This window comes from Spinacia oleracea, chromosome 2 (genome assembly GCF_020520425.1).
Source record: "Spinacia oleracea cultivar Varoflay chromosome 2, BTI_SOV_V1, whole genome shotgun sequence".
NCBI classification, from domain to species: Eukaryota; Viridiplantae; Streptophyta; class Magnoliopsida; order Caryophyllales; family Amaranthaceae; genus Spinacia; species Spinacia oleracea.
Genome location: NC_079488.1, coordinates 38,844,669 through 38,857,059, shown reverse-complemented (window position 1 = coordinate 38,857,059; position 12,391 = coordinate 38,844,669). Strand labels below are relative to the sequence as shown.

The 12,391-nt window shown below is 38.9% G+C and overlaps 1 non-coding gene across 1 annotated transcript; it reads left to right on the top strand.

The window, feature by feature from the left end:
• The first annotated feature begins 1,759 nt into the window (after positions 1-1,759).
• Positions 1,760-1,865, top strand: LOC130468330 (small nucleolar RNA R71). Its single transcript, XR_008928721.1, has one exon. It is a non-coding gene; the product is annotated as a small nucleolar RNA R71 (small nucleolar RNA).
• The last annotated feature ends 10,526 nt before the right edge of the window (positions 1,866-12,391 follow it).

Sequence of the window (12,391 nt, the reverse complement as noted above, 5' to 3'; positions counted from 1 at the left end):
CGATCGGCTAGTTGCAATGACATAGCGGTAGGAGAGAGATCACCAAGATTAAGCTTCTCAAAAATCTTATATGGAAAGATACTCACACTTGCCCCCAAATCACAAAGAGCATTCTCAAATTTTAGCTTTTGAATGCTACAAGGGATAGAAAAACTCCAGGGATCATGGAGTTTTAGGGGAAAGGAGTGCTGAATTAGAGCGCTACAACTCTCCATGAGTTGAACGGTCTCCTTGGGTTCACACCCTCTCTTGCCACTAAGAATATCCTTCATGAATCTTGAGTAGTGGGGCATTTGTTTGAGTGCCTCGGTAAAAGATAATGACACATAAAGTTTGCTAATGGTTTCCCAGAATTTGTGGAATTGGTCATCCATCTTCTTTCCGGCAAATCTTTGAGGGTAGGGGGGAGTAGGAGTTGGGAGAGGAAGAAGGGTAGTCTCTTTCGACTTATCACCATCACTCATGCCATCGACATGAGACTTCCCTTCCTCATCATCATGGACCAGGGACTCATCTCCCTTAGAACTTCCCCCCCCCCTAGAGCAATGAGCTTCAACATGCGTAACACCATCATCTAAAGTCTTCCCACTCCTTGTCACAATTGCGTACATTTGCGTAGGAGGTTGACCTTGGGGTGGGAGACTGCACTTGTTGCTCCTTGATGGTGCTAGCAAGTTGAGTTAGTTGGGTCTCAATCATCTTAAGATGAGTATTGGATTGTTTAAATCCATCCTCAAATTCAACGTTTTTCTTGGCTTGCGCCCCCACAAACGACTCCATGAGAGCCTCAAGATTTGACGTGAGAGGCGGGATTGGTGGAGGTGCAACGCCATAACCACTTGGGTTGGATTGATATTGGTTGCCAAAGGTCCTCGTTCCATTGAATCCGGGAGGTGGCAAATGAGATATACCATAAGGAACTCCCGAGTTCAAAGGATAACCCCCACTTGAGGCACCCCTAAATTGCCCATAAGAGTAATTATAACCCCCTCCACCTTGATGGTTGGGATTATAACCCCCTTGGTTGTGTTGGCCTTGATTTCCAAAACCTTGAGATTGACCGTAGGGCGCTTTGCTTTGATAGCCTTGTGCTCTATAGCCACCTCGGCCTTGGTTATCATACCCACTTCCTTGGCCATAGCCTTGGTGGGGACCATACATGGAGGGCCCTCTAGGTTGCCTAGAAAAATTAGGATTGTTAGGGTTATCATTCCTAGACCTCTCATTGATGGCATTAGCATACTCTACATCAAACTCTCCTTTATACGAAGGGCCATAATCCACAAATGACAAGTTATGAACTAAAGGGCATGCATCGGGGGAATGATTATAGTATTGGCAATTTTCACAAAAGAATGTGCCCGGAGGCATCGAGCCATAAGAACTAACCTTGCCCTTCCCCTTATTGAGAAGAGTTGCCGAAGGAGGTGGAATTGTGGACGGAGATGGTGGCTTGCTTGCTGCACTTCCCGCAAATGGTGTATTTTCAAGCTTCTCTAATCGCGAGCTAAGCTTCTCTATCATCCGTGATTGCTCTATGGCGTACACCGAACCCTTACCATCCTCATTCCTACTTTCCCCATCATAACTTCTTGCACCTACATGCCAAGATTGGTAGTTTTGAACTACATCTTCAATTATCTCCTTAATTTGATCTTCCATTTTGTTCATGATGGGGCCTCCCGCGCCCGCATCTAGACTTGTTTTCGAGCTTGGACTCAATCCTAAGTAAAAGGTTTGTACCAACAGCCACTTGGGAATCCCATGATGAGGGCACTCCCTTTGGTACTCCTTAAATCGGTCCCAAGCCTCGAAAAGCGATTCATCACGCCCTTGCTCAAATGATTGAATCTTGTGCCGAAACTCCGCCGTCTTCCCATGAGAATAGAACTTGTTCAAGAAGGCACTAGTTACTTCGTTCCATGTGCGAAATGAGTTGAGATTGACCTCCTTGTCAAGCCAATCACTAGCACACCCAAGCAAAGAGAAGCGGAACAAAGTTAACCTCACATAATCCGAGGTTACACCGTTGTGTTTTATTGTGTCACAATATGCTCAAACTGCTTGAGATGCTCGTAAGGTGACTCATTGCTTTTCCCACAAAAGGGATGACTTTGCACCAAGCTGATCAAGGCGGGCTTGATCTCAAAATTATTAGCACATGTAGTTGGTGCTTGAATACCACACGTAGCCTCAAATACTCCCGGTATTCCCAAGTTCTTAACCGGAAGAGCCGTGTTCTCACTAGCTTGCTCACTCACTTTTTGTTCCGTGTCAACACTCAAAGCCTCAAACCGATTATGATTTGACGAGCTAGAACGAGCACGCCTAAGTCTCCTTAGAGTCTGTAGACACCTACTTTTGTCCCCATTCCCGAAAGGGAAGGTTCGATGATGAAAACATAAATCTCCACTTGACAACGCATCTCCTATAAAATAACGAATCTCAATCACCCTTCTCGTTTCACCCGAAACCTGCTATTTATAGAAACCTGCTATTTATGGAAACCTGCAAAAAATAGTAACTGCCGTAAAAGGTAGTTTCTAAAAGTGGCAAGTCATAAAAGATAGAAACCTGTCAGAATTAGGTGTTGCACTCCAACATAAATCCTAAATGAGATAGAAAACTGCGAGAATCCTATTCCTAATATGATTCGGATATAAGAGTTACGTATTAATTAAAATCCTAACGAGCCTAGAGTTCGTAACGGGCCCAGACGCATTCCGTCATGAAATTGATACGCACTAAAAAGACTCGATTAAGTCTCAAACACTACGGATTTCAGGAATCCGAATCTGACTAAGAAAACAGACCAGACCCTATTTTCAACGCCTGGCTCTGGGCGCCGAAATCTTCGGCGCCCAGGCCTGGGCGCTGGAATTACCTGTAACAACCCCGATTTACTAACTTCAAATAAATAAGAATAATATAGACTTTATAAAAATTTGCGGAAGCTTACACTTAAATCGGAGGTATCACCGCCACACTTGACCACATTGTCAAGTGCTAAGGCTTACAAGACTTAAACTATTACAACTTGATTACTAGGTGATCTATTTACAACTGTACAACTGAAAAGACTAAACGATAACACTTGAGCTCCTTCAACTTGAACTGCGATCTTTCACGATCAATCTGCTACAATCAATATTGACTTCTCACCATAGAGGACAAATTCCAAAAGGGTCGTCGCAGAGCCACCATAAGAAAAAGACATGGCCACAAACACACATAACAAATAAACACACACATCAGCAAAAGGCTGAGTAATCACCTGAAATAAAAACATACCAATATAGAATAATAAATGATCATTTAAACAATGTAGTACGAAACTACATTTCAAGTATAGTCCCAAAAAAATACTTAGCTCCATAGCCTATAGATACTCTAGATCTTCCTTTCAACTGAACCTCAATATATTGATATAATCTTTTTCCTCTACTAAACTTACTTAAACCAATAGGTGCCATGTTTGCTCTTTGTTTTATACCTAGCCTTGGACATGGGTAATTTGAATAAATAAACCAATAAGTATAAAAACTTGAAACTCTCAATATATAGCTACTAGAAAGACTCTCTGAGTCAAGGCCACTTTTGGACCAAATCCCACTTTGGGGATATTAAGAAAATAATAAAGATTGTATCTTGCTCCTCTACTAATGGTTATCATCTCCTTACCAACATGTCAAGGACTAAGGTATATAACGTTGAGCCTCAAACCAAAAATATAGTAACAATTTCTCAATATTTTCTAATGATCTCATAATTTGATCAATATAATACCCATTTAGGGTTAAAATAAATAATCCTCATTAATGGCACAAAATCCCAAACTATATACAATAATTCAACTCTTTCCCATCAAACAAATACCAATATTGAATCAAAATTCTAAACCCTAATATAATACAACCCCCTTGGTTCATGCGGAGTACTATACTTAAGCTCTTATGGGCACAATACATCGCATCACTATACTTCTCATTCGATCTCAAACATAATATAACCTGACTCCCAAAATATGAGTTGGTCAAACCCAATTATATAAAAATCTAACCCTTCAATGACATACTCTACAATATTAAATTACAAATACATCACTAATCAACTTCATCCATTCTATTTGCGCAAAGCAATATAATGAATCAATATAGGGAATATCTATCACACGCATAATCAACGCACATTATACAATGCAATTAAACGTCTCCAATTAAGTAGCGCTAAAGCCAATAAATAAAATATATGAATAATGTGAACAGATTAAGTGCGCGTGGTTAAAATTAACGTATACAGACAATTCGAATAGACTAAGTATGTGTGATTACCTTTCCGAAATAATAATGATATTTCAGATATCGTGTAAAAATGAGATTCGGATACGGGCTTACAACGATCTGGTTGCTTCGACTAGCATGCGGGTAAGGTTGAAGACGACTACTCATGAAATTTGATTAAATATTTCATAATCAATTCCCACGTGAGATGAATATACATGATAATGTGAAATTGATAAAAGGCTAAATGGGTATGAAACATGATTGGGAATATAATTATGATTAGCTTGCCCGTGAATATGTGATAATCTAAATCTCACGCAAAACGAGATGAAAACGGCTGCACTATCACCACATTAAGGTTTAGGGTTAACAGAGACTATATATATATATATACTAGTCTTATATGCACGCGATGCGTGCGTGTAAAAAACACTAAAATTGTGTTATTACCTTACATAATCGTTCTATATTCCTTTAATATAGAGAGTAATTTCCTTAGACAACTGTTATGTATTCCTTCTTTAATTTATCTTAAAAAATAAATATAAAAAGAACATTCCCATTGTAAATTTTGTAATTGACATCCTCCAATTCTAGGAATTAACCCAAAATACCAAATCAAAATAAACTGATTGTATGAAATTTCAGCCAGAATATAATCTCTCTATGCATTGTTTAAATGTTAAAATACAAATAGTGAACAATAAACAATTTGATTTCTGTAGCAAAAAGGATGAAAAACTATAACTTTAAAAAAAAGAAACTACTTGTCTTCTAGCAATTGTACTCTGTTCCGTATATAAATCTGCATAAACAAACACAGGAAAAAAATCAACTTCCAATTCAATTCTATTTCTGATAATAGGCAGGAACATACATTTATGAACAAATGAATATATTAATCTAGTATTATGTTGAATGATTAAAAATACAACAGGGAAAATGGTTGATCATCCTAGATCGAGTACAACCAAGCGCACGCAAAATCAAGCTAGAAAACGGCTAGCTCCAAAAACGTGTATTAGGATAAGATACATCAAAAACCATACTCTCCGTAAACCAACTCCAATTAATCAACTCTAATAAAAATATTTAAAGGTTTGTTTTGTTCATATAAATGGCATCATCAAATAGATAGTAGAATAAATTTACCATCTAATGCCCATCTTAAAGCATCCAAATTCACATCTTCAAAACTTGAACTGGTTTTTCCAAAATTGCTTATACAACTAACTCCCAAACAAACTACATTTTCCAAAATATTAAAATCATTATGAAATTACCATCAATTTATGCAAAAAAGGGCAGAAACCTCCTACTTATACCAACATTAAGCAACCTCCACAAAAAGTCAGGGAGGTGGTTCAGAGAGCTATGTTACCTCTCTTTACATTGCAATTCCCATGTATTAAGCCCGTACCTCAGATTGAGCTCATATCTTCAATCTGAGGTACGGGCTAGAGGAGCTCAATCTGAGGTACGGGCTTAATACACGGGAATAGAGTTCTCAAAGCTCTTCAAGAGACTGCATAAGAAACAATAGACTACAGGAGAATCCAAAATCATAGAATAGACTATATTACACACAACATGCTACGCCGTTTTAAAAACCTCCCAATCCCAGTTTGAATTTGAGGCCTCAAATGTATAACATGAACCAACATAAAATAGACAACATGATTAACAAACTTCCTACTTATACCCAACATTAAGCAACCTCCACAAAAAGTAACCAACAAAGATATGTGCCCAACTACTGCCCAAGTGTTCAGCCTGACAACTGATTTTGATCTAAACAGAAAACTCAAAGTGCACCATACATTAGCTAGACTGCCGATCATCTCTATTAACCAAGAGAAATAGAAACCTTTGGCTTGGTTCCCAACAAAGATATGTTCTCAACTACTGCCCAAGTAACCAACAAAAATAATTTACAAACATTTCTGAAAATAATCAACTACTGTGCCCAACTTAAAACAAAACAAACATTTCAAATTAAAATAATTTACAAACAAATTGATTGAAAAATGAAGGAAACTAAAACCAAAATCGGATCAAACAGAATTTCCATAAGACTTGATTATTAGCAATTCAAAAAACTGTGCTAATGAACACACAAATCATTTACCGGTAACCAAATTGTTTAATTTAGGTCCGTTTGAAAGGTTTTGTGATTCGGTTTGACCGAGCAGAATCGTATAAAAATTGCATATAATTATTAGCAGAAAGTATACATTAGTAAATTACCAATAAAAAGACAATTATTCAAATAAATATCCATGTTCATCACCATATCAGAAAAAGTAGTCTTTTTCTCAAAATAGCAAAAATCAAAGCATCTAAAATTGCATTGAATCAGATCATACAATTTCAATATAATCTTATACCCTTGAACACACAAACTATTTATGCATCTGTATAAGATGCCAAGTACAACACCAAGCTGACCTCAAAAATATAGGTGCCATGCCTTCCACCCACCTACAGACCATATTTTCATAATACATAGAAGATATGAGCACGCTAAACCACAAACAAAGAATCACAATGAACTATATTAGCAACAGGCTACTTCTTCTCGACCTTCAACCCTTAAATGACAGACCTAGAAGATAAAGGTCGGTCGACGCTAAGAAACCACAATTATTATCCATAGCCATTTCAGTGAACCAAATGAGTACAAAATGTCAGTGGCATTAGTCATGATACACAACGGTCATTTTTCACTGTTTATTACGACCTTCCCCAACATCCTCAACAAATCACCCTCAATTGCTTCAGTCATCCTTCAAAGGATTTATCTTTATAGAACCCTCGTATTACATTGAAGTAAATCTGAAATCTCTGATTAAAATTAACAACAGAGTAATTCTAATCTCTATAAACTTCTGGTCTAGGCTCTTTCACACCCTCTCTTGCTTCCTATTTTAGTAAAAAATCAAAAAAAATCAAAATACTTTCACTAAATCAATCTCAAATCAAATCAGTTTCTGACGCAGGCTCAATTTAAAACAGTAATAACAAAATTAAACAATATAATTAATTGCACTTAAATACCTGTCCAACTGCACTTAGTAGTATTACATCTGACTTATATTGTTGGCATCTATAACAAAAACAAAAAGAACAAATCATCAATTTCTCGACAAAAATGGAAATAATTCAATTAATTGGAATAATTGGAGAGAGAAAGAGGAGATACATACAATACTCGGTAAATCTTCGACGAATTGTTTTTCCCTAAAAACAAACATTCAATCAGAAACATAAAATTATCAACAACATTGAACAATTAAGATCATTGAACACCGAAATTACCTTGAGAAGTAAGAGTTTTGAGTCTAATGCAGACTAAAACCAGAGGAGGAAATATAGGAAGTGAAAGAAGAAAGAGGATGAAGATCCTCTACCATCTTCGAAACCGCTTCATCAATCAATTTAGTCGAATAAATCAAAATCAAATCAATTAAACGAACGAAATCAGTACAATTGAATGAATAATACGAAAGAACGCGATCACACGAATTTACAATCTTTGAAACACCTCAATTACTTTACTGATTTTGCAAACTTTGAATCAGAAGAGAGGAGAGAGAAAGGGAGAGGAGGAAGGTGATGGAGTTGAGAGAGACAGGGAGAGAGTTTGTGCTTTCATGGTTAAACAGTTTGTCGGCAGAGGAAGAGAGAGTTTGTGGGTAAACGACGAAGGGTTTGAAGTAAAAGATAGAGGGTGTTTTAGTCATTTTTAAGGGGGGACACGAAAAGTGTTATTACCTAAACACCCTCAGTTGTTCCTTTATATAATAGAGATATATATATATATATATATATATATATATATATATATATATATATATATATATATATATATATATATATATATATATATATATATTGTTTATAATTAGAGTCCTACTAAATTTAAAATAGCTCTTTTTAAACTTTACGAAAATACTAAAAGAGACTAACTAAAAACGGAAATAATAACAGTTTTACTATAAAATATATTTTACCAAATTATAAAATATTGGGGTATTACATTACCTGGGTACGTGTTTTTTCCTAATTCTTTGTGGATTAGAACTCTGCAATTCTATCTTTCCACAAACTCTTTTCTATAAATATAGCCCAAGTTCGACGTGAAATCAGAACACACAATTAATATTCTGAGTATTGACTCCAACCCTTAGCCTAAGCCTCACGCTGCGAAATTGTTCACGCGTTCTGTCGCAATCGATCCATTAATCGAACAGAAAGTATCCTGTCCCATAATTTGAGATTCGTTAAATAAAAAGGAGAAATAGCAATGTCAAAGTGGTTAGTTTTATGAGAACCGTGACGCACCTCTCAAGGGTGCGTCGTAATGTGTCCCTTTTCTATGATTTAATCGCTTTCCTCGCCCTTTTTATGAACTGTTACACTAACTAAATCTGATTGTTCTACCACGCCTAATAAATATAATATTTTTGGGAAATTGGATTATCATGCTAGGTCCCTTAATGCTATTTAAATCAGATAATCGCGATCGATCTAGTATTATATGTTGCATATTGCTAAAATCAACTCAGATTAGTTTAATAGCTAACGCATGTCCCTTCAATTATTTATGCTGAGCTAGTAAGGATATCCTGCCTCTGGAGTTATCGACGAGCGAGTACTCCTCTCGGTAGTTACATTTCCCCGAACCCTCAATCTCTACCCTGCGGGTGTACGTTGAGCGATCCCCACCACCAGGGATTACAAGGGAACCTACGGCCGTCGTGGTCAAACATAATTGCACTCCCTTTATGTCACGATAACCGGGTTTTGTCAGTTTTTCTCATTGTAGTTAAAAACTGAATGGCGACTCCTATATTACTAGTCAATTGGGTGTAAACTCACAGGAAATCCAATTACACTTGATTGAACAAAAAGAATCGTCACACCCACGAGGGAATAGGTCACGCATTAGCCTCGTGCTTTTTCGACCCCCTCACAGTGGCGACTCCACTGGGGATAGTGAAGGAAATACTCGTGCTTGTAGGTAATCAAAATAGCCGAAGGGTGAAACGATCCTACCCCGCGTTTATTTCCCAATCAAGTTGGGACGACCTGAAAATCAGCATGTTAATGTGAACGGGCAGAACTGCATAACGAATCTCGGCTCCCTCGGGAGTTGGGACTAAGGATACCTTTTTCCGCCAATAGGGGGGTGCATACGCCGCGCATGTTTCCCACTCGGTACTTGTGCAGGTAGTATACCTATCCCGAACCCAATCGCTCACTCGTTAGGTCCCTCTCGCCTGCATGCCCCCTTGGCTTGCACTTGCGGGTTGGCCTCTTGAGCGAAATTCGTCTGTTGAAGACACTACCTCGACCGGCGCATGTGTTGGATCTACGATAGAAGCGGTACCAAGCCAGGCGCAAATAACTACCCATAGAAGCCTATCATAAACTACATGACATGTTATTATCGCCTCATGATGAATGTTAGTTATGTGTAGCGAAATATGTGATTGTGTGTGACAAACTACCCTAGAAAACCAACGACCTTAAAAATTGCCCAAACATTGATGGACTAATTTGCCAAAGAGTTATACCGAAATACGTGTTCCGCAAACTCGAATGATCGCCACAAAAATAAGCGACGCTAGGGATGGCCTGTAACGAATCCCACAAACGCTGCACAACGCGTAAAGGACGTTATTAGGCAAGCACGCAAATCGAAGTCGCATAAACAGAAGTAGACGCAAACAGAAAACGAGAATCAGCAAGGGACGCATTTTCAACGCCCCTGGCTGGGCGCCAGAATTTCTCACGCCCCTCGCTGGGCGCTGAAGTTGCGGCTTGGCCTTCTGGTCAGGCGCAACAGCCTCGGTGCCCGCGCAAAAGGAAAGTTCGTAGCACAAAAAATGTTTGTAAAAAGAATTGCTACGAGGGCGTAAGAAAAGCACTCGATTTCAAAAGCGACTCGTAAAAAATTAATAACACTTTGCGTCGTTGTTAGGTGTAGACACCTACTTATGTCCCCATTCCCGAAAGGGAAAGGTTCGATGATGAAAGCATAAATCTCCACTTGAAAACGCATCTCCTATAAAATAAACGAATCTCAATTCCCCTTTTCATTTCACCCGAAACCTGCTATTTATGGAAACCTGCTAAAAATAGTAACTGCAGTAAAAGGTAGCTTCTAAAAGTGGCAAATCATAAAGGATAGAAACCTGTCAGAATTAGGTGTTGCATTCCAACATAAATCCTAAATGAGATAGAAAACTGCGAGAATCCTATTCCTAATATGATTCGGAAATAAGAGTTACGTATTAATTAAAATCCTAACGAGCCTAGAGTTCGTAACGGGCCCAGACGCATTCCGTCATAAAATTGATACGCGCTAAAAGACTCGATTAAATCTCAAACTCTACGGATTTCAGGAATCCGAATCTAACCAAAGAAAACAGCCCAGACCCTATTTTCAACGCCTGGCTCTGGGCGCCGAAATCTTCGGCGCCCAGGCCTGGGCGCTGAAAATACCGGGGTACGTGTTTTTTCCTAATTCTTTGTGGATTAGAACTCTGCAATTCTATCTTTCCACGAACTCTTCCCTATAAATAGACCCCTAAATTCAACATGCAAAGAACACAACACAATTCATATTCTGAGTATTGACTCCAACCCTTAGCCTAAGCCTCACGCTGCGAAACTGTTCACGCGTTCTGTCGCAATCGATCCATAAATCGAACAGAACGTATCCTGTCCCATAATTGAGATTCGTTAAATAAAAAGGAGAAATAGCAAAGTCAAAGTGGTTAGTTTTCTGAGAACTGTGACGCACCTCTCAAGGGTGCGTCGTAATGTGTCCCTTTTCGATGATTTAACTGCTTTCCTCGCCCTTTTTATGAACTGTTAAACTAACTAAATCTGATTGTTCTATCACGCCTAACAAATATAATATTTTCGGGAAATTGGATTATCATGCTAGGTCCCTTAATACTACTTAAATCAGATAATCACGATCGATCTAGTATTATATGTTGCATATTGCTAAAATCAACTCAGATTAGTTTAATAGTTAACGCATGTCCCTTCAATTATTTATGCTGAGCTAGTAAGGATATCCTGCCTCTGGAGTTATCGACGAGCGAAGTACTCCTCTCGGTAGTTACAGTCCCCCGAACCCTCAATCTCTACCTTGCGGGTGTATGTTGAGAGATCCCCACACCAGGGATCACAAGGGAACCTACGGCCGTCGTGGTCAAACATAATTGCACTCCCTTTATGTCACGATAACCGGGTTTTGTCAGTTTTTCTCATTGTCGTTAAAAACTAAATGACGACTCCTATATTACTAGTCAATTGGGTGTAAACTCACAGGAAATCCAATTACACTTGATTGAATAAAAGATTCGTCACACCCACGAGGGACGAGGTCACGCATTAGCCTCGTGCTTTTTCGACCCCCTCATAGTGGCGACTCCACTGGGGATAGTGAAGGAAATACTCGTGCTTGTAGGTAATCAAAATAGCCGAAGGGTGAAATGATCCTACCCCGCGTTTATTTCCCCATCAAGTTGGGACGACCTGAAAATCAGCATATTAATGTGAACGGGCAGAACCGCATAACGAATCTCGGCTCCCTCGGGAGTTGGGACTAAGGATACCTTTTTCCGCCAATAGGGGGGTGCATACGCCGCGCATGTTTCCCACTCGGTACTTGTGCAGGTAGTACACCTATCCCGAACCCAATCGCTCGCTCATTAGGTCCCTCTCGCCTGCATGTCCCCTTGGCTTGCACTTGCGGGTTGGCCTCTTGGGCGAAATTCGTCTGTTGAAGACACTACCTCGACCGGGGCATGTGTTGGATCTACGATAGAAGCGGTACCAAGCCAGGCGCAAATAAACTACCCATAGGAGCCTGTCATAAACTATGTGACATGTTTAACTTTCAAATCCATGTTTGTAATGTAGTTATGTGTAGCGAAATATGTGATTGTGTGTGACAAACTATCCAGGAAAACCAACGACCTTAAAAATTGCCCAAATGTTCATAGACTAATTTGCCAAAGAGTTATACCAAAACACGTGTTCCGCAAGCCCGAATGATCGCCACAAAAATAAGCGACGCTCAGGAC